The following is a 23062-nucleotide window of genomic DNA, read 5'->3' as shown; positions in this document are numbered from 1 at the left end:
GGCAGCCACCCCACCAGGTGGGAGCAGGGAGACCTCAGGGTGCAACCCAGTCAGGCAGGGGCGTGGGGTGGGGGTATGGAGGCAAGAGAGTGGGGGCGGGGCCGCTGCAGGGCACGGGAGGCTGCAACTGGGGTCTCCTGGGGGCACCCCGGCCCTCAGGTGCGGCTATGTGTGTGAGAGACACACAGAGCATGCTACTGTGCTTGTATAGCTACGAGGCTGAGGGTGTGTGTGCAAGAGAAGCCAAGTGTGAGTGTGGGTGTGACGGAGACGAAGCTCGTACTTGGGTGCACGTGTCCTTGGGGTCACTGATCACTCCCCTGTGCCCTTCCAGAGCCACAGCTGTGCTGGTGGGAGCGAGCCACGCTGGGGCCAGGGGTGGCAGGGTGTGAAGAAAGCCACAGGCGCCCCGCACCAGCAAGTTCTGTCACTTGCAGATGGAGGAGAGGTGGCCCTGTGGCCTGCCCGGGCCTCCCCTTTCTCACACCATGGTGGTGCTCCCGGGCACAGTGATGGGCTCGGGCTTGGACACCACCACTCTGGGGACACCAGTGAGGGGCTTTGGGTATGAGCTGCTAGAGGGGATGCTGGGCTGGAGGCGGATTAGCAATTCTGAGCACTGGCTGCATAATTAAAAAATCATTACGGCAGGCGGGCGGGCAGAGCCGAGTGTGAGCTCGCGCTCAGAGAGGGTGGGGACACTGCCATGGCGCTCCCCCTCCCACCGCTTCCCTGAGGAAAAATCCCACCTGCTAATATAATTATGGAAAAACACAAGCACAGAAATTCAGTTTCAGCAAACGACGTGCGTTGAGTGCCCAGGGCCTACCTGGCCCTCAGCACAGTGAGTAGGTTGGTCACCAGTGCCCAAGGCTCCTGGCAGGCCCTTCCAGGTCCATAATCCAGACCCCCACCTCCACCCCGTCAGCAGCCCCCAAGAGGGCGGGCGGGGGACATGTAAAGCCCAGCTCCTCAAATTACAAATTCAAGAGAAAACTGGCCTGTCCTGATAGTGGACAGATGGGGAAACTGAGGCTAAGGAATCTGTATAAGCTTATTGTATTTGTGGCAACGCTGAGAAGAAGAGTCGGGTCCCGCTTCACCAATGCAACAGCTCAGGAACTCAACCCCATCCCCATCCCCATCCCTTCCCCGGTATCCCTCCAGCTTCCCTATCTCATCAGTCATCCCCCAGCCCCTTCCACTCCCGCTGGGACGCACAGATCTCTCCGGAGACTGAACGGGACTGTTCAAGCCAGGTGACCCAGCACCTCCCAGCGCCTACCCACGCCGGGACCCCAGGACGGGGGCGCGGGGAGCCCCAGCCTCCTAGTTCAGGGACAGGGTGCCCTGGGCTCGTCTGGGTTAAGCTAGGCCAGCAGGGCTGGCTCCCGCCACAGGAAAGGCAGCCAGGTCTGGGGCACAGGCCCCAGGATGGCAGGAACAGCAGCCATAACCTCCGGCCTGGAGCGGGCGGCGTGGGGAGGGGAGCCGGCCCTAATTAGTCGGCCAGGGACCCGGGCGGGCGCCGGGGCGGCAGACGCAGAAGCAGAAGCTGGAGCCGCGCAGGCACGTCCGCGGCCGGGAGGCGGCGGGGAGCCGGGAGGCCGCAGCGCCCTGGGACGCAGTGGGACAGGCGGCCTGGGAAGGCCCGGGCGGAGGAGATTCCGCACCGAACAGGCCTGGCTTCCCTCATTCCTCAGTGCCACCAGGCGAAGCAATTAGAGGCTTTCAAAGTTTGTTCTTAATTGGTTTCATTTTTGCCTCATAAATGATTCATGGCCCTGGAGGTCTGGGAGGCAGAGAGAGTGGCAGGGGAAATTTGGGGAGGCTTTCGCTGGGAGCCAGGCCCCCTACCTGAGGCTGGAGAGGGGGCTGCAGCCTTAGCCCAGTTGATGATAGGGCCTGGGGAAGCCTTGGGCAGGTGGGATCCTCCAGCAAAAATAAAAACCCAGGCCCTCTCCTTGGGGCACTGACTAATTAGGAACTGCAACTTCACTGTAGATCAGAGCTCTGCATCCAGGCCCAGAGCCACCGCAGCTGCTGGGGCCCTGGGAGGGTGAATAATAATGTAATGATAACAAAATAACAGTGTCAATAGTCATAATAAAGATGGCGAACACTTAAGAAGGAGTTCTCACAAAGTTTTGGACATGAAGCTAAGAACATCTCTTTTAACCACCCATCCTACACCCGCCAAGCACTACCAGGAAGAGGTACCAGGATCCCCATTTTACAGATAAAGAAACTGAGGCTTGGAGAGATTAAGGTCTCTCCTCTGACCCTCTGATGCCAGAACTCCTCACTCCCCAAGGTCTCAGGAGCCTGGGCCTCAAGGCTGGACACTGGGAACACTGCCTGCCAGGTGAGTTAGGAGCTGCAGGTCCCAAGGAAGCCTGCAGAAGATCCCACACCCATCTGGGCCAGGTTAGCTCTGCCCCTCACAAGGCTGAGCAATGTCCTCACAGGGCGTCAATTGGCCCAGCTGTCAAATAGGAAAGCAGGAGCCCTATGACCCCCACCCAGTGCTAACTCTGTGCTGGGCATGTGATCAGAGAGATGTCATGGATCCCACCCTCAGGAAGCTCACAGTCTATGGACACACAGAGAAGGGTTTAATAAGAGTCTGTGCAGAGAACTCCGAGCGCTTAGCCAGTCGCCTGCTGGGAGCTTCTTGGAGGTAAGGTGGGCAGAGGAAGTTTCTCCCCTTTAAGCCCATACCCAGCCCACACAAGGATGCTCAGGGAATGGGTGTGGTCCATTTAAACCCTAGGCTAGAGGTCAGACCTTGAAGAAACCCAGAACTACAGACTACATCAGAGGGCTGTGGGATGCAAAATGCCCAGCTCAGCCTGCCCACGACAGTCACTTTTATTCTGAACAACTATGAGAGGTGAGGCCTACACAATTAACTGCAGGGCCCACTTGGTCCCTGGGGACATCCTGGAGGTAAGGAAATGCACTAAACAAATGCAAGAGTAGATGCTGTATGGACTCCCCCTAGAGGCCCCTGGGCTCTGGGCCGCTAGCTGCTGGCTCTTGGGTGCTTCACAAATATCACCTCCTCGTGTGTCCTCCAGCTCCAGTCCCAACCACATGCACCAGATTCCCCTCCAAAATCTTGGCCTTCTCAGGCTCTGGCACCTGCACAGTTCCATTGGCTCCCTGCTCTCCCACCCATCCGGCCTCACCAGGCAGTGAAATAGTCTGGTGCCAAAGTCAGATGCTTCAAGTGGTTATACCTCCCCGTGCCTCACCACAGCCCTCTGCGTGGCATATATGATCACACCTGTTTCCCAGATGAAGAAAATGAGGCTCTGAGCAGCTAAGGCACTTACTCAAGGCCACACAGCTTAGGGGAACCCAGACCCAAACATCTTGAAAGCCCATGTGCCTCACCTTGCTGGCCTCCTACAGGTCATATCCCTGACCTGTCCCAGGCCTGGCCACCTCCTGCCCCAGCCCCAGCCTATCCTCAGTCTAGACAAAGACTGTAACAGAGTCCACACTCCTCCGGACACTAGAACCTGGTCAGGCTGTTGTGGTCCGGGGCCCTGCAGGGGGTCCAGGAGGCAGTAGGGTTCCCTACATAACCCAGGGAGCCCTAGGGTATGGGGCCTCCTGCCTCAGCCCAGCTGGGTCATCCTAAGGATTGGGTGGGGTGGTGGGAGAAGTCCCCATATGCACATACAGGGTACCACAAATGTCTGAGGAAGGGGAAGGAGGCGGCACAATGATGCCAGGGAGGAAGGGGTTGGCCATGTTCTCTGGCCCTCTCTTTGGGGTACAGTCAACTTTAAGGCTCCTATCACACACATTTGGGAGGGGGCTGCCTGTGGAAGTGTTCATCCCTTGGGAAGAAGCCTAACTTTTATACACCCACTACATCCTGCTGGAGAATATAGCTGAATGCCTTGTCACACCCTCTGAGCCTCAGTTGCTTCATCTGTACAATGGGCCCAATAATGTCCCTTGAGCTCTATGGAAAAGACTTTGGGAATAGGTTTAGAGGTTTCCCTTGAGAAAAGGGATTCGGAAGAACTGGACAAAACACTCAGCAGTCTATGTTGGCTGGGGGCACTTGAGACACTGTGGCCAGTGTATAGTAGAAGCTTGACAATGGCCTGGTGAACACACAAACAAGTGGCTGAGTTCAGAGTTCAGAGTTCAGCTTAGCAGGTCCAGGTGACACACCCTTCCCAGGTGTCCCCTCTGGGCCAGGACACTGGTCTGCCCAGCCAGGTCACCGGGATCTCCCTCCCCAGCCTGCCCAGGAAGCTGCACGTCCCAGGCGGGTCAGCACTGACGTCAGTAGGACCAGCTGGGCGTGGAGCCTGCCACCTCTGGAACCACCAATTAATTAACTTTTTCAAATTAATTTCCCAAGGAAAATTCCATAATTACATCTGTCTCCATCAGCCTGAGCTGGGCAGGCAAGAAGACCCCGCAATGAGATAGAACATGACCATACTAGGGGGTGACCATGCTAGCCCCAGGAAGAGGTCAGAGAGGCACTGGGGGTTGGGTTTCATCCTGGCAGGGTGATTGTCTGGCCTCCTTATGGATGCTGAATGAGGGGAGGGGGCCGAGAAGCCAGAGCCCCCCAGCCAGGAGGTGGAGGGCTCAGGGACACCCATGCCTTCCCAGCTCATCCTGCTGCCCCCACCCCCCACCCTGTGCCCCCAAACCACAGTGGGTCTTGGCAGGGCCCAGTAGCAGCACCGGCACCACGAGGCTGAGGAGGCCGCGACTGCGGCGTTCTAATTCCCCAAAGGGGTTGAGATTAATTAGCTCACACACAGGCGCGGAGAGGAGAGTGGGAACGGGGCGGGTAGCGTCAGGCGAGGAGCTGGCTGGCGCTCCCCCCACCCGCCCAACAGGCAGTCAGGCGGCCTTGACAGCCTGGGTGCTCTGAAGGTCAGTGGCCAAGCCGGCTGAGCCAGCAGACTGGCACTGTCTCCTTCCCAGAAGCCCTGAGACCAAGACGGGGCGGTGGTGGTGCAGCAACCAAGAGGACAGCTGGTGGGTGTGGTAGGTCACCATGGATCGAGTCTGTGCCAGGTGCTCTGTCCACACCATCTTGTTTTATTCTCCCAGCAGCCAAAAGAGGTAGGCACCATGGCCTTCCCATTTCACAGGTAAGAACACTGAGGCTCAGAGCTGAGTTAAAGTAAAGTCACCCAAGTTGTTGATGGTGAGACTAAAATCCAAGTTGGCCCATCTCTAGAGCCCACCTTGCTCCCCCTGGATCCCGTGCTGACATGAGGTCTGCAGGAGCCCTGAGCCTAAGGGACCTGGTGACCAGTTGTGGGTGCAGGGCCTGTGAGTGCGTCTGTCTGACTGTGACTTACCTCCACCTCAGAGAATGTGCAGGGCAGACTCTCAAGTCATTTTACAGATGCAGAAACTGAGACCAGAAAGGGGAAGTAACTTGCCAAACAGCACAGGGCCCCAAACCCAGACTTTCTGCCCCTGTTTAAGGCCAGCAACAACTTCCAGAAATATAAACCCGACTCAGTGACCTTTAGTGAGCCCTGACCCAGGGCCACGCCGTGCCTGGTGCTCTCTTCAGCTAACCAGCACACTGACCGGGGCGGTGGGGGCGTCACTGTGGCCCCTGCGTACAGAAGAGGAAGATAGCTCCAGCTCAAGGGCACTTTCTTAACTACTCCCCGCTGGGCTCCCCAGAGAGAGGAAAAGAGTCCCCAGGAAGGTGGGGGGTGGGGATGGGAGAGATGTGTGACGCTGACCAGGCCCCTAAGCAGCTCTCACAAGACTAGCAACTGACCTTCCCAGAACTTGTCTGCAAGGAGATCCCTGCAACCCTAAGGAGCATCAATCTGCCCCCTGGGGAATGCCCTGACTCCTACCCCACTCCCAGTGAATCATGTCTGCAGAAGACAAGGGCAACAGGGCTCACCCTCCCCAGGCTTAAGGGGTCAGCAGTCCCAAGGTTCTTGGGTCCGAGATAACAGAGGGTCCTAGGAGAGTCATGGGGCTGGGCATAGGTGGTGAAGGGGATGGCCCAACTACGAACATTACTCATCATGTGGATTATGGGAGATGGGTAGGGAGTCCCCCAGAGGCACAGGTTCAGGCCATGAAAGGGTCCAAGTGGGGGGTTTGGAGTCAGGGTTCCTCTCCCACTCTGCAGCCTCCAGCTAGGTGACCTCAGACAAGTGGCTTGATCTTGCTGAGCCCATTCCCTGATCTGTGAAATGCCCACCATGACAGCCCCACCCCCACCAGGGTCCTAGAGAGGATATATGTGAGGTTCTCAGTGCGGGGCCAGCATGCACAGGCGCTCAATAAGTGAGAGCTGTGTTGTTACTTTTACTGTCAGCATCAGCCAACACGAGAATGAGTGTCAAGGACAGCTCAAGCCAGGAGTGCTGGGTAATCCAGGTTGCAGCCCCAGTTCTGCCACTGTTTGCCTTTGAGCCAATCCCTCATGCCTCAGTTTCCCCGGCCTGAAACAGAACATTCCCTGCCCTGTCCTCGTACCTGCAGGAACACGGGGAGGTGAGCACACGGTAGGGTTCTGAAGGCTACAAAGAGGGCAGCACTCAGCTGTCCTTTTCTGGCCACAGGAATAACCTACCACTACTTCCTGCCAACCTTTCCTCCTACCTCCCTGGCCCCCCAGACCTGCCTGCTCTATATCAGCACTTCTTCAAACTCCCACAGTCCCAACAGCCCTTCCACAGGTGTATACTAAGCCCCTCACCACCTTGCAAAGGCCACGTTTGCCACCTGGAAGTCCCTGCTTGAGTCTAACTTGTGGCCTTGCTACCTGTTGGGGGTTAGGGGATAGAAAAAGTCTTGGAACCATGGCTGGCTCTCTGTTTCCACCCATACTGTGAAGCCCCCAGGAATGTCCACCCAAGGACCCCGGGTTCCTCTGCCCCAGGTCCAATCTATTCCCAACCCTCCCCCTCTCTGTGGCCCCAAGCCCAGCCTCTCCACTCCCACACCCCAGCATTGTCATCTAAGAACAGTCCTAGAGAAGGGTAAATCCAAGACATTCTAATCAAGGAGTCCTTGTTGTGGGGTACTACTCCCAGAAAAATGCCAGCTTTGGTGGAGCAGACAGGTAGAGGGGAGGGCTGGACTCACCTGGAGATCCAACTGTTACGTGGTGAGAACCACAGCCCACCACCTACTTCAGCTCTTGCAGTTTTAAGACACAGAGATAAGGGTCATACCCATTTTACAGGTGGCAAAAGTGAGGTCAGAGAGGTTGACACACTGGGCCATGATTTACACAGCAGGCAGTAATCAAGCTCCAAGTAACCAAGCCAGATGTGGAGCCCAGGCCTGTCCAACTCCAGAGTCAATGGCTCAGGAGACATCCAGTCCTCCTGACTGGCCACTGCTGTTTGTTTTCTTCAGGATGCCTAGGCCCCTCTCTTCTCCCCGATCACTGTCCAGGCCTTCATGGGGGAGACCTATGTGGCCAGGAGACGGGAGCCAACATGGGCCCGAGTTCACCTGCCCCTTGACCTCTGCTAGGCTGTCTCAATCCTGTGGGCCCAGAATGATCTGCAGTCTGAGTGTTAGGTGACTGTGTCCAAAGCTCAATGACCATGAAGCCACCCCCATCAGACTCAATTCTCTCATCTGAAAAATGATATACTTTTCAGCGTATGAAAAATGGGTATACCCCCAGTTCTGCTCACTCCAGGGAAGGCAGGCACCGGCCCCAACAGGCAGCAGAAACATAGAGGCTCCCTGAGGGCATCCCTCTAACGCAGCAGCCCAGCCCTTCCTTGTACTCAGGCCAGCTCTGTATCCATTTTGCAGGCCAGGGACTAAGAACCAGGGGCTAACTCCGAATTCTAAGTCTCAGGGTGCTGGCTGCAGGGCAGGAGGGGATGACGAGGGGCTTGGGAACCAAGAGGACAGAGGAAAACGGGTGCCAGGGTAAGCAAGGAGTGTGAGCTGACAGACTCCTGAGGCACAGCCCCCTAGATCAAGGGAGTCTCATTCCTCCCCAGTCTCTGGCACCCCCAATCTCCCAAGGACCCAGCTCCCTGAGTGGGGGGAGCAGCCGGCCACTTGGCGCTCCCAGGAAAATCGATTCTCCATGGCTTTCCTTCTCCAGCCTTTCCTCTTCCTAGCTCCTCTGCATCCCTCCCCCATCGACCCCCAACAGGCTCTGCCTGGACCAGAGATCCCCATACTGGAGGGCAAGTGGGTTTAACACTTCCACACCTGAGACTTGGGCCTCCTCCCCCAGAGAGCCAGCCTGAGGGGTGGGAAAACGCCTCCCTTCCCGTGCCCACCTTGTAGAATTCAGCTGACTCTACATGGCCGAGGGCTGGGCCTCTTTTGTGTGAGCCTATACAGGGGCCTTTGAGTGAATGGAGCCTCAACTACACTGAGAGCGCACATGTGCGTGCCAGGCTTGGTGCGGTCAGCGCCCCTGGCCCAGCTCTCCGCACCATCTGGGTGAGCTGTGGCCGGAGGACGATGGCCTGAGGCCGTGACAGGATGGAGCAGACATACAACTGCCTTATTGGAGCCGTGTCCCAGGGGCCCAGCACGCCCACGTGTGACTCTGTTTACCCATTCACCTCTGCGTGTGCCAGTGTGCGTGTGCGCCAGAGGCTGGGGCCATGAGTGTGACAGAGAGCGTGCTTCTGGAGTGTGCACAGTGAATGTGACTGGGCCGTGCCCGTGGGGGTCAGCCGTGTGTGCTGGGTCGTGTGGAACGACGTGTGCTGAGTGACCGTCTGTCCCAAGCGCGTGCCCCCGGGGGTGCCGCGTGGGGCGTGCGTGAGTACGCGCTGCCTGCCAGGCCGCAGGGCCTCGTGGGGCTGCTGGGGACCGGGTGACTCACGTCTCCTGAGCTCATCCTGCCGCCAGCCCGCCTAGCTCACCCTGCTCTGCTGGGCTCATGGCCGCCAGCGCAAGGGAGGGGGTTGGGGGAGGCTCGGGCAGACGCGGCAGGGAGGCCAGCTTGATAAATAACCTGCTGCTTCCCCAGGCCTCTGAGAAGGGGAGGCTGCATCATGGGGAGAAGGGGAGAAGCGGGGGGGAGGCAGCCCTGGCCCCCACAGCCCAGGCTACGGCTCCGGTTCCTGTTTCATCGAAACCTGAGCTGGGAAAAGCCTATCGGGTCATCTTGCTGTCCTGCCGGCCGCCAGGCCCAGGCAAGCTGCCCCTCAGGGGACAAGCCCGCAGCCTGGCCGCCCAGCCGGTGGGTGGGTGGGTGGGGGGAGGATATTTCTGTCCAGACTAAATGCAGCTCTAGGCCTCTGTCTGCCCCCCCACCAACAGCTGCTCCCAGGGGCCCCCTGGCTCTGCAGGACTGACTAAATATAGCCCCCCACCCTAGCAACCCCCAATGTTCACCTCTTCCCATTGACCCCACCCTCACGAGGGTAGGGAGAAAGCCAGGGAGCCCACTGTGTGACCCTGGGCCAGTGTATGCCCCTCTCTGGGCTCTCAGCTAGGAAACATCAAGTATTACTCAGCTCTAGGCCCTGACCTGCCTAAAAGGAACTATCGGAGAGAAGACAAAGGTGACTAAATTGGGGTCTTTGTCCAGGGAGGTAGGGGCTGAGGTCCCCTCCTTCAAAATGACTCCAGCCTGCTTCAGCAAAAGAACGCCTGGGGGAGCCCTCCCCAGCACCCCAAGTACCTTTAGGCTTATAAACATGGCCCCCTTCACCCTGCCTATTCCTTGCCCAGGCTGGGCAATACCAGGCTCCTCCGACCTGCCTCAGCCGGACCCTGGCCAGGAAACAAGTCGTGCCAGGCTTGGGGTGGGGGGAGACGCAGGAGCATGACAGCTGCTATTTCCTGCAGGCCACAGTTGGGCACAACCCGGATTCCTGCCTGGCTCCACACTCCACCAGACAGCCTCTCCCAGGCTCCGGCCCTCAACAGGGCACCCCTTCCCCAGTGAGAGCACTATCAGCCAGGGTCCCGGTCCCGCTCCTCCCACTCCACTGATACAGGCAGGAAGAAGGTGCCGGATGCACCTTCTGGCCTGGGCTGGGGAGAATGGTGGTCTCTCCAGGGTTCAACAGGCGGGGGAAGCAGCCCCAGCTTCCCTCCTCCTGCCTGCCTGCCCACCCGGCTGCTTCCCCCAGCCCCACACGCACCAAATTCCCCACATGCCTGTCTGTCTCTGACAGCTCGCGCAAATACTTGGCTGCGCGGGCACCCGCTGTTCTGAGCCCGCTGCGCCTCCTCCCCTGCCTTCCCCCGGGGGCTCTGCAGACGCAGCCAGGGATGGGAGGGGGGCCAGAGCCAAGAAGCTCGGTGGGCAGTAGGGGGAGTGAAGGCGGGAGGAACCAGTCTCAGTTCCGAAGCACCAGCCCTGGCCCCCAGGCCTGGGGGAACTGAGGGACTTGGGAGGCCACCATGAGCCAGCCCTGGTTGGGCGGCAGCTGCTGACGCCCCCGCTGCCCCCCGGAACCTCCCAGGAGGACCTTCCGGAGGCCTCCCACTCGCCTCAGCCGATGAAACAGCATCTGCCGCTCGCGGTGGCGGCTCAGGACAGGGCGAGGGCACCGTGAGGCCCCTGCGGAAGGCTCTGAAATCTGGACCATGGCCCGGCCCCTCCCGGCAGCCCGGCCCGCCGCCACAGGCCCAGCCCCAGAGCGTGCGGAGCTGTGTTCCAGCCCTCCTGCAGTGTGAGGGGCACACCTGCCCAGCTGCCAGGCCTGGGACGTCTCCATCCGACTGGCTGGGGGCCTTGTTTGCCCCAACTATCCTCCTTCCTGCTTGCCTCACCTCCCTCCCAGGGGACCAGTGGAGGAAACACTTCCTGAGAACAGCTGGGATTTTCCGCTGGACATTGCGCCTCGCTGGCCAGCCCCTTATCTGCCCCCACCGGCACCACCCTCATTCCTTCTCCCAGAGTCACCCCTTTAGCCAAATCATACTCCCACCCCGCAACCAAGGACACCCCTCCTCTCCCCACTACTTGCCTCAGGATCCCCAGTACCCAGCACACATATCCAGGCACAGAGCAGACAATGAATGAATGACCTCATGGAATGACACGCTCCATTTTGCAGATGGGTATATCGAGGCCAGGAGAGAGCCCAGTGAGCTAGGTCTCCCATCCAGGGTTCTTCCTGAAGGAGACTCTGTCTGCAGGGCCCTTCTCTATCATTTCCCACCCGCCACACTTTCTGCCCCAGGAACCCATTCAGCCTCCCAGGCTACTGGAGGCATCAGGGCGACTCCAAGCAGAACTTCTCAGTGCTCTGGGTCCAAACGCCCAGCTGGCTATTCAGTACTACTCGCCCAACTCTCCCACAGCGTAAGGGTGGTCTTAAAAAGAATCCCAACTGTACTGTCCTTGTGACGCTAGACTGTGGGGTAAAGCCTCCTCTCCCCATTGCACAGATGGGGCTGCTGAGGCCCCCAGGGGAGGGGGGAGCTGCAGGCGGCCGTGAATCAGAGGGGGAGCTGGGAAGCCGCCCGGCCCTGCCGGCTGTCGCTGGAAGCAACAGCCTGCATTTCCTCCTCACACTGGTGCCTCGGGGAAGCGTGGGCAGCGGGCAGGCAGGCACTGCCGTGAGGACCCCTCCTGTGCCTGCAGGCCAGCCGCATCCCCTTGCTGCCTGACTGGGCCCACACAGCCCACTCCCCGAGCCGGCTTCATCTACAAAGAGGGGTAGACCAGAGGCAGAACTGGGTTTCTGTCTAAGGTATGTACTCATGTCACTTGAGGGCACCACAGGGAAGCCCCTCCCCTCAGATCCTCAATGTTCCTAGCATCAAACAAGATTGAAACATGACCATTCACGGATCCTTCCAGCAGTAAAGCCCATGGCTCTGTGATTCTAGAATCCCAACACGACAAGAATCCTGACAAGAATCCCTCAGCTCCAAGCATTCTATGATTCTAGACTCCTGTGACTTAAAATTCTAGGCCACCAAGAATGGACGCTGCCTGGAAGAAAGGGGGCCAAGCCCACTCCTACCTGCTGCTATGTGCCCAGCTAACCAATTTCCTATCTAGCTTTGGGGGAGGCGGGTCAGGCAGGAGAGGGGCTGGGCTCTTCCATCAGGGTCAACAGGACCCGGACGCGAGGCTGTGGGGCGGGCGTGGGGGGTTATAAGCCTGGGGATACAGCTGGTCTAGTCCTGGAGGACAGGCCACCACCTCGTGGCACACACAGCCACTGACGCTGCAGCTGTCAGGAAGCCCAGCCCGCGCCAGAGCAAAAGTGGGTGGGTAGGAGTTTGTGAGCCTGCACCCTTACCCTGTAGCTCAGAGGGAGGACGGGCGTCAGGTCAGGGCTGGTCTCCCTGCTTCTCAGGTTCCAAGCCAAGCTCCACGCTTCATCTTCCTGTCTTCACCACCCACTGCTTCCTCCTTCCCACCACAGTCCCCTCACCTCTCAGGCTCCCAGACCAGCTGGCAGCCAGCCAGGGCAAGGTTCCCAAGCCCATTTGATAGATGGAATAACTGAGGTCCAGGGAGAAGACATGACCTGCCCCAAGGGCTCAGCCTCAGCAGCCTACTGGTCTCTGGCTGCACCTCTCAGCCCTGCCCCCCAAGCTCACTTTCCAGAATCCTCTACAGGGCCAGTGGGTCTCCACAGCCAATCTGTGGATCTCTCTGATCACCAGCATTAAGCACATCCCCCATTCTGGTGTCCCTTGAGAACACTCAATTCCACCAGCCAATCACCTGGTCATTCATCAATTCATTCTTTCATTCACCCAACTAGCCAATCAGCCCATCTTCCCACCAGATGCCAGGCCCCTTGCCAGGAGTCTGGGGGCCTCGAGAAGGAAAGAGAGCACGGCCTGTATTCAATAGGCATTTACGGAGTGCCTGCTGTGACCAGGCAGTGTGGACCACCACACAGAGACCAACCCTGGCTGTCCTCTTGGTGTTTATAGCCAGTCAAAGGCTCAGCCAGGACCCAATCCCACTCGTCAGTGGCAAGTCCTGAGGCAAGTCACAAACTCTCCAGCCTCAGTTTCCTCATTTGTATATGGGAATGCTAACAGCACCCAAATCACTGGCCTACTGTGAGCATTAAAGGAAGTGAAGGCTAGAAAGCTGCTCACACAGTGCCTGCCCACAGGAAGGGCTTAGGATGGGTTAGCCATTGTCATCACCATTGTTACGACCTATTATGATCATTACAGTAATAATTGGGGGACAGCAGTTGATTAGAGCAGCAGCTAAAGCTCTTCAAACACTTAGCTGGTGCCAGGCACTGGGGGTACAGGAAGCAATCACTGCCACATCCCATTGCAAGGCTGGCAAGGAGCGGGCTCAGTAAATCCCATAAGCATGTGATGAATGAGGGACTCAATGACAAGAGGCATGGCCCTGCCTCCAAGGAAGGTACACACTCCATCATGTGTTCATGTGTGCTGCACATGCATGTGCAAGAACTTAGTTATGCATATGAATGCGTCTACGTGGGAAACCTGGGAGGTCCAGCAGGTTATGTGGGAAGCGGGGTAGCAGTGAGCAGAACGCAGTTGCTGACGCCGGCTCAGGCCCCCCACCCTACCCTACCCAACCCCTGCCAGTGATCATAGCAGAGCCGAGGGGATCATGGCAAAAGCAAGGACCAGGCCAGGTAGGGAGAGGCCCGGAAAGATGCTTTGCATAGTTCTGACCACCAGATTACAGGCCTAGGCTAGGCCCCTAGGTGGAGGTGTGGAGGCTGCCAGGTGCTGTCCCACACGAATCAGGCCCCAGCGCCCGCACTCCATGCCTGTCCTGGCACGGCACATGAGGGTTCCTGCTGGCAGACGGGGCAAGTCCGAGGAGGTCAACGGAGGTCATGGGGAAGAGAGGGAACAGTGGGCCCAAGGGCCATGTGGGGTCTGCTGGACAGGGGAGGGTGGGTACAGGGCTCCCCCGGGGCCACCGGGCAGGCCTGGCTTTGCCCTGCTGGGGCCAGCAGCTGGAGGGAAGTAAATATAGCGCGGGGCGTCCCAGCCACATTCCTGGGAGGCCAGTACGGCCCGCCTGCCCGCTGCTCTAGGCAGAGCGCAGCAGCCAGGGCCCAGAACTGCCACTGCCCTCTTCCCAAACAAACAGAAAAATAAATAAAACCAGCTCTCATGGCCAGCACAGCTGGGGGGAGGGGGCAGGAAGGGGTGGACCCAGGAGGGGGGGCAGACAGGCGCACCAGTTGCTGCGGTTTCTGTTCTGCTGGGAAGGAGGAGGCCAACAAAAGAGGAAAATGGAGGGAAAGGGCAGGGAGATAGTCAGAGACGGGAGAGGAGGGGAGAGAATGCGCAGGAGAGATGGAGGGTGTGACAGGCAGAGGTGCCAGGGAGGCAGGTCAGGAGGGACAGGGATGATGTCAGGGCTGGTTGGGGGAAGGCAGAGGCAGCCTTGGGGTCAGTAATTCAGCAATTCAGCGACACAGATGTCCCTGGGTGGGGGGCAGCAGGCAGACAAAGGGAGCCTGTGCGCTGGGGCAGGGGGCCGGCTCCAAAGGCCATGAAATATTAAAGACCCTAGGCCAATGAGTGACAGAGGTCATAGAAATAAGGAGACTAGCAGGGAGATACAGGGACCCTGAAGCAGACCCCCTCCCAAACCCGTGTCTGTCGCCCTCCATCACCTCCTGAGCAGAGCAAGTCTCCCCCAACTCTCCTCCTGCTCTGGCTGCTTTCTGTCTTTCCATCCAGACGGAGGACAGGCAGAGGGTGGGAGGGGCCGTAGGGATTAGTGATGGCAGGGGACCTTTGCGGTTCCCTCTTCCCTCTGGCTGATCTGCACGCAGTCGGCCTTCCAGAGCTGCCAGCCACCCTAGTAAGAGGGCCAGGAGGCCTGTCAGCACAGCCGCTGCCACAGGCGCCTCCTGGGGAAGAAGGGGGTAGACATCCAGCTTCCCCTTTACAGAAAAAAAATCAGCCAAGCCACCACTTTCCACAGAGACAAGCAGGAGGGAAGGCCATGCCTCACAGCTCAGCTGAGCCAGCGAGTAAATGGGCAAGCAAGCCAGCAGGTAGCCCTCCTACCCACCCAGGTCCCATTATCAGCCTCATGACCTTGGCCAGTCCCCTTGTCCCTGAGCCTGTGTCTTCACCAGCCCCACCCCACCCAGGCTTGGTGTGAGGAAAGAAATAAGAGGACAAGTAATACTTTGAAAACCTGCAGGGGCAGCTGGGGCCAAGCAACTGCATGCAGATAATCCTGTGAGGTCAGACCCATTATCGGTCCCATTTTACAGATGGGGAAGAGAAATCCAGAGAGGCAAAGTGATGTACCCAAGGTCATACACCTGGTAAGTAGCAGAATGGAGACAGAAATGCTAACCATGAGCCACGTGTTCTGTCTTCCTTTTCACTGGGGGATATGAAGTCCTCATCACCATAAAAGCCAACTTTTATTGAATGCTGACTGTGGGTTAGCCACTGGTGCTGGGCACTGCACAGCCATCCCTGTGTTAATCTGAAAAAAGCCTTGTGAGGCAGGCACTCTTATTATCCCATTTCAGGGATAAGGAAACTGAGGATCATAGAAAGAACACATATGGACCAAAGGTCATATATCCAGCTAGGCAGTGACATGGCCAGGATTTGGAGCCAGGTCTGAATCCTGAGTCAGTGGTCAAATACACTTGCCTAGGCAAGGTCAAGGCAGGAGGTTAGGAGGACCCAGTAGAGGGGAGCTCAGTGATCCTATTGGTGCCTGGAACAGCCAACAGGAAAAGGTCAAAAACAAGGTCACAACTGCTATGCCAGGGGTCGTCAGCAACTGCTCTGGGAACAGGAGATGGGCAGAGCCTGTGGGGACCCACAGTGAGGGCACTGCCTAGGGGCCTGGCCAGAGTGATCTGCCTGGTCTACCCAGAGCTCATGTACCAGATTACACAAGCCCCTTCCCCTAGCATGGGGATACTGAGGCTGGTCCAAAAAGCCCTGTCCTGTTGGCCCCCAGGGCTGCAACAAGCACCCCAGGGCCAGTGTGCCAGGAACTAATCACCCCCACCTCCAGAGCCCTCAGTGCTGGCAGAAGAGGGGGCAAGATCCCCTCCCTCCCTCCCTGGCCCTGTGAGCCCAGAGGGAGGCCAGCATCAGAGGCAGGAAATGAAGAAGAATTTGCGATCTAATTGAGCTGGCGGGGGATTAGGCGGCAGAATGCAATTACAGGGGCTGGAGCAGGGCCAGGGGCACTGACACCCCGAGATGTGGCCTGGCCCAGGTGACTGGGCCTAGCCAGTCTCTGGCCAGAGACACCCTATGGGGGGTGGGTGGGCAGGGAGGGGGAGACAGGTGGGCAAAGATTGGGGCCAGACCGCTCTTCAGCACACACAGGACTACAGGGTTCCAGCTCCATGAAACACCCAGAAACAAGAAGTTTTCCTGAGAATTCTCCCCCAGGGAACAGTCCCGTGGACTCTCCCATGGGGAGCAGGAAGATAGGAACACACGCTCTCACAGGCTCCACTCATGCATGTACACACACGTGTTCATGCTCCCAGGAAAGCCCTGCAGATCCATGTTCACTTGCAGGGGGACAGACTCCCAACCTGCAGACACACAGCAATGGTCCTTTGCTGCCAATGGCTCCACCAAAGGGGGGAAAAACACAAAACAAAACAGAAAAATAAACCCATGACCTTAAAATCCTTTTATTCCCATAATCACAGGCTGCCATCGCCGTGGATACGTGCTGTCACCCCGGCCCCAGCCTGTCTCCCTCCATGGCTTCCAAAACTCCCAGCAGGCAGGCAGATGGGGAGGCTGCCCAGTTACTGCCAGGGAGGGCAGGGGAGGGGAAAGACTGGGTGGGAGAGGTTCAACATTACATACACTCACACACTCAGGGCCTCAATAAGGGAGGGAGAGACAGAAAGAGAAAGGAACATAGACACCAGCCACCAAAGACAGACATAGACCATTGTCAGCACAGCTCAGATATGCCACTCCCAGAGTCACACACACTTTCTCAATTCAGATACACCACCCAGGGGGCGAGACACTCTGATATTTACAAGCATATATAAAACACACAGATATACACAAATTATGAACACACCCTCTCCAAAATTCTAAGCACACAGAACTCAGAATATACACATTCCTAGATTTACAGGGACAAATCCAACTTTCAGATATAGGCTCTCAGGTTCACAAACACACAGGTATATGCGATGCATACACAAACAACTACTAGATCCATAGACACATGTCCTGATTCACAAATATACACATGCTCAGACTCCTACACCCCAAGATAGACAGACACACATTCAACACACACAGTCACAGATAAACACATCTTGAGTCATTAGCACACACACCACCCAGATTCCCACATCTCATACCAACAGACTAGACCCACACAGCCTCATCCAGCAGCTGACACTGCCTTTGACTTTAGGGGGCAGGTGGAATGGTTGGAGATTCCTGGGTCTTTGAGGGGGCAGTCCTTTCTTATTGCCCGCAGCCTGGGAGGTGGGCTCAGAGTTGGGGGGAATAAAGGGGGAAGTAAGAGAAAGCAAAAAAAACTTGAGTGGGATATTCTTGTTGGGCAGTAGTGCGTGAGTAACTGGGGAGGCTTTTTGTGGTCTGGTGAGTTCCAGCTATGAGCGAGAGTTTAACTATTAATACACTTAATCAAGGGCACTTCACACACACGCACACCCATACAACCACACACACAGGCTACGATGGGACCAGGTGGTGGGGGGTAAGAGAGGTAGAGCCCCAGGAAAAAAATGGGAAAGCCCCATTCAGAGCCCCAGGGGGTAGGGAAAGAGGGTGGAGTTTCTACCCTGGGCCTGCCTCCAGAGCAGGGGCAGAGTCAGTGATTCATTTCTGCACTCCCAGAAGGGTGGGGCTTGACACACAGTAGGTGCTCAATAAATACACACTAGACCAATGAATGAATAAGTAAATTATATATAAAGAGTGGGCAATAATAATAACAACAGTAATAATAAGTGAGCCCCACCCCATCCTTGGTCAATTAAGGCATGCTTCAGAACACCGTGCTTGGGGAGCTAGTTCTGACTTCATGGTCACCCGACCAGAGGCTCTAAGAAAGTAGGCCTGGGTCTGGCTCATCAGTATCCCACCATTCCTCCACCCTATCAGGCATCCTGGAAAGTCAGCTGACCTCAGCCCAGCCTACACCCCTCCCTCCCAGAGAGACCCCCATCTCCATTCCACTCTCCCATGAATAACTAGATGAGGTCCTAAAGAAGGTGGGGTATTTAATTCCCAGAGACTTGATCCTTTATCCAGATGCAACCCTGCCCCCCACACTCCCATAAGCCTCAGCTTCACATCTGCCAAATGGGTAGAAGGTAGGCAAGAAGCTGGAAAGAGGCAGCAAGAGTTGGGGGCCGCAGTAGGAACCCATAGAACACAGGTTTGAGCTGGCCTGGGCCCTGGATGCAGAATCCTCCCCTCCCCTTCCCTTCCCCCACCCAGCCCAGCCCTGCCGGGTGGACATTCCAGGCCTCACGTGATAAAGACGAGGCCGCTGGCCCACGGGTAAGTCAACAGGCTCTGTCGGGGGAGAGATAGGAGGCCCTGGCCAGGGTCACCTGCTGAGCCGGGAAAACAGCCGGGCCCAAATACACACATAAATAAGGCGCCAACGGACAGCCAGTCAGCCAAGGGTCTGTCTTCTGCAGAGGAACCTCTGCCCCCACCTTGGAAAGGGAGGTGGCATGGGAGAGGGAGGTGCAAGGCTAGCTCTTGCTTCCCTGGGAGAGCCCCCAGGTCCTGCCAGGATTGGAGGTGGGCATGTGGGAGCGGTGGGCTTCTACCGAGACCCCCAGGGCTGACTGAAAACTCAGAGGCCAACCTCCCTCAGCTGTTCCCACCCCTTCCCAGGGCAAAAATCACCCCCTCTCCCTCCTCCCCAAGGAGAGAGGACAATTTCCGTTCTGGGAAGGGGGTGACAGCTGCAGAGCGGGCCACTACCCGCTCACCCCGCCCCAAGCTCTTGCTTGAGTCTCATCCAGAGAAACTGCTAAATCAACACTACGCAGTAGTAAGTAGCGCTGGCCTCAGTCTCCCCGCATCGCTCTCAAAAAGGGGTTTGGGAGGAGGCTTCAGGTTCCTGGGTTTCCTATGACGGTTGGCACCTAGGGTACGAGGGTCTTTCGGGAGGGGGATCTGGGCAAGCTTAGGCCAGCACGCCCCCTAAAAACATCTAATTTAAATGCTCTCAGTTACATGGACAGCCATCCCCCGGCCCCCCCGCCTCCCGCCCCCGCGGGCCGGGGCAGCTGAGGTGGCGCCGGGCGTTCAAATAGCGCTCCAAACAAGTCCGCAGCGACCGCGCACGCAGCCCCCGCCAGGCGGCCCCAGCGGAAAACTTGAAAGGGACTCTGTTTGCCGGCCGCCCTGGGGCGGCTCCGGCGGGGGCGAGGGCCGAACCAACGTACACGCCCCCTCCTCAGCGCTTCCTGCGCAAACGCGGAGAGGCGGGGGGGCCGGGCCCACCACAAAACCTAGGACTCCGAACAGCGCCCGCGGCGCAGGCTAAGGCGGAGGTCAAGAGGCTGGCTCGCCAGAACCCCCCCTTCAGCCCCTTCTATCCGAAGACGCGACTCTCAGACCACCCAGGGTCCAGGGGGCAAAGTAGGGCGCGGCTGCCAACCCTTCAGACCCCCGTCGCAGGAGACAAGAGGAGGGAGCAAGTCTTCCCGGATGAGTGCCTACAGAACCCCCCAAATCTGCAAGGTTCCTCCTTGCAGCCCGTGTCACCAGCCCAACTCCGCGTACCCCTTCCGATTCCTGAAGGGGGGGGAGACCAAAAAGCGATCTTGCTCCCTCATTGGGTGCTTCAGCTCTTCTGACAGGTCCCGGAGGCGGCCCCCCATTTAAAAACTGGGGTCACTCACTTTCTGTTGATCCTACAAATAAACAAAGCCGGGCGCACCCCGCGCTCCCCGCCGGAAAGCAGCCCATTACGGGCGAGGACAACTTCCCCCAGCAAGAAAATTAACACATTCTTCTCGCGGCGGTTCGGCCCCCCGCTCTGGGGAAGAAGAGAGGAGGGGGCTCGGGGCCAAACTTCACGGGTAAATTTGGGGCCAGAGCAACGAAGCAGGCGCCTGGGACACCCGCCTCCCACAGCTCCGCAGCTAGAGGAACACCCCCATTCTCCCTCCCTGGCTTTGCATGCTGCTTGGCCACGCGGGGCTCAGGAGACAGCCTGAAAGACTCCCTAAGGCTAGGGAGGAAGGGAGAAAGAGGCCGCGGAGAGCAGTGGTGGTCGGGGGTGATACTTTGACGGAAAAAAAAAAAAAAGGTCAAACTTGGTCAGCCCGCCAGGCACCCCGCGGGCAGCGGGGGCGAGGAGCCTCAGGGGAAATGTAGAAGTGGCCACCGCCCCCTCCAAGTGGAGGGGGAGACTCAGCCACGCGTCGTCCTGGGCGTTAGAGCAGTAATGCCCCCAAAACACAGGGCTGCGAATGGGGTCTGTTGGGGGGAGTGCGCGCCGGAGATCTCCAATCAGCCGCCCCCGCAGGCGGAGCGCCCGCCCAACACCGAGAGGTGAGGACACGGGCTCCCGCCGCCCCTGTGCCCTCAAGCGCGAGTACTTGGGGAGGGGACCGTATCCCTCAGGGAGAGCCCCGACCCCAATCCATGGCGCCCAAGCCGCCGTCCCCGACCCTAAAACCCCTCTTTTTGTCTGAACTCAGTGATCTGCGACCGAGCTGACTGCGGCTTGGGGAGGCTTGAGTATAGAAGAGGCCATCGAGCGATCACCGCAGCTAGGGATCCCAGCCTCCGGGGCTCCGAGGCTCAGACTACGGGCGCCCCCCGCCACACCCAAACACGGACCCCTCTTTTCCCGTCCCTGGCTCTCCGCACCTGAACTTCGGGGGAGCCCGCGCCGCCAAACTTTCAGCAGACTTGCAGCGAACTCCGGCCCCGGCCGCGCACCGGGCCCCGGGGGAGGAGAGGGAGGTAGGCGGGGAAGGGGAGGGGGCCGGCCTCCGGGGGGGGTCGGGGGAGGGCCGTGGCCCGACACCTACCGGCTCTCAGAGTCGTCCAAGCCGCCACTGCCGCCGCCGCCGCGAGGCCGAGGGGGAGGGGAGGGGCGGGGAGCTGCGCTCCGCTCTGGGCACCGCCGCCGCGGTGCGCTCCGCTCCAACCGCGCCGCCCGCCGTGCCCGGGTCCGGAGCCGGAGTCACGCCGCCGCGGCTGGTCGGAGGCGGGGAGGGGGGGGAGCCTGCAGCACCTGCCCCTCCTCCCCCTCCCCGCGGCCCAAATTAAAAAACAACAAAAAGCAACTAATCACCCCCAAGCGTAGCGCTGAGCGGCTGGCGGAGGGCGCAGCGTGAGGCGCCCGGACTCAGCAGGCAGCGCGCATGGCTGGGCGCTGGGCTGGGCAGGGCAGGGACGCGGGGCCCGGCTTCGGGGAACAAGGTTCGGCCGCTCTTCTCTCTCGGCTCGGGCGCCTGCTCTCGCCGCCGCCACCGCCTCTGCTGCCGCCTCTACATCCCCGCTCAGGCTCCGCCGCCTCTGCCACCGCCGCCGCCGCGCGCCCGCCCGGGCAGGAGCTCTGAACGCTGCCCGGGGGCTGCCGGCAAAACCCGGACCGGACTCAACGCTCCCTCCTCCTTCCTCCCCCCCCCCCAACCTCGGCTCCCCTCCCTCCTCCCTCCGCCTCCCTCCCGACGCAGCTCTGGCCACTTGGACGCCGCAGGCTCTGAGGCCGGAGCCGCAGCCACTGCGCCTCAAGCTCCCCGCGCTCTGACGAGGTCGGCCCAGGCTGAGCTCCCCAGCGCGCCCCGTCTTCACCTCTTTTTCTGCAACTTTACAAAAAATAAGAGGACCTCTCCCGTTCTGTGAGGAGTGCATGGGCTTGGAGACGCACCTTATGGGGAAATCCGCCATCTCTCTGCCCCCTCTCTCCAGCCGGCCGCGAAGCTACAAGGACCAGTAGGAAGGGTTTGGCCGCGCCCCTCAGCTCAGGTGCGCGTAGGGCCGAGAACTCATAGCCGAGCACTCTTGGAGCTAGACTCGTGTTCAAAGATTGCACCCTTCCCAGAGTGCATTCCCGTACCCGGTGGGCTCTAGTTACCCGGGAGAAAGGGGGTGGAGGTTCCTGTCCCCATTACACAGATGAGGAAACTGATCCGAGAAAGGACATTTTGTTACCTACGCTGGCCCCAAAGGAAACCCTGAGTCCTGGAGCTAAAGCGACTACATTGTGGTGCCCTGAGACCGTGGCCTGTGAACTCTGAGCCCGAAACAGTGCCTAGCACAGAGAAACGCTCAATAGACACTGGTTGAAAGAGAGAACAAAAGCCCAGCGGGTACAGATTTGGGCCCGCATATCCTCGCCATCATTCAGTGCCCCCTCCATCTGCCCAGCTCGGGCTAATCCTAAAGCTGCAGATGTCGTCTTCTCACCACTTCAGGGACCCACAGAGCGAGCCCCAGGCTCACTCGTATAATCCCAAAGTGGAAAGTTTCTTCAATTCTGTGGAATTCATGGGGGTGGATTTGTGCTGCCTCCACGAGACAGAGAAAACACAGCCCCCAGACCAGAGACCCTAACAGGAAAGGGGCAGGACGGTTTGCGAAGTCTGCCTAGGGTTAAACATTACAGCCTGAGAACGATTGGGACCCAGATAACAGGGAGTTAACTGCGGCGACCTGGTGCCTCCAGCCACTGGAGCAGTCTCAGTGGAAGAAGCAAAACTAGCTCCCACCTCGCTGTTTCCTCCTCTGTGCCACCTGCCTCGGTGTTGGAGGGCCTGGGGCCTGGGTCTCATGGGAGCAGCCGCTGGTGCCCACCCTCCAAGCCTTCTAAATTTGGCTTTGGGACTTTGACCCTGCCAGGGGATAGGGGTGTGAGGGAGGTGTCAGAGGGCAGAGTTCATCTGGAATGTGTTGTCTCTCTACCTGTCCTGACCTCCCAGGCCACAGGGAATGACCCTCTCTTGGACACCCCCTCCCTTCCACAAAAGCTGAGAAGTGTCCTCCTTTAACTGTGTGTCAACGAATGGCTCCCTAGCCTGTCCAGCAAGCTTCCTCAAAGCCACACCAAACGTACCATGTGAGTAAAGCAAGGTACTTGCTCTGAGAACACGGTTTTAAGACAAACGAACACCTCCAGATTATCACCCCT

The 23062-nt window shown here is 58.6% G+C and overlaps 1 protein-coding gene across 2 annotated transcripts in view; it reads right to left on the bottom strand.

Annotated features, from left to right (window-relative positions):
* Positions 1–21494, bottom strand: part of CXXC5 (CXXC finger protein 5) — a 34218-nt gene extending 12724 nt beyond the window's left edge. Inside the window, exon 1 of one of the 2 annotated variants that reach the window (XM_022588938.3) lies at positions 20958–21494. The gene's annotated coding sequence lies outside the window, so the exon portion shown is untranslated. The remainder of the gene's footprint in view (positions 1–20957) is intronic. The other variant, XM_089909363.1, reaches the window with a different exon arrangement.
* Between the last annotated feature and the right edge of the window lie 1568 nt (positions 21495–23062).

The sequence above is a fragment of the Delphinapterus leucas genome, chromosome 3 (assembly GCF_059928025.1).
Source record: "Delphinapterus leucas isolate spDelLeu-1000000601 "Yukka" chromosome 3, BTC_Dleu_Yukka2, whole genome shotgun sequence".
Lineage (NCBI taxonomy): Eukaryota > Metazoa > Chordata > Mammalia > Artiodactyla > Monodontidae > Delphinapterus > Delphinapterus leucas.
The sequence above is the reverse complement of the archived record's forward strand: the minus strand, read 5'-3'. Positions and strand labels throughout refer to the sequence as shown.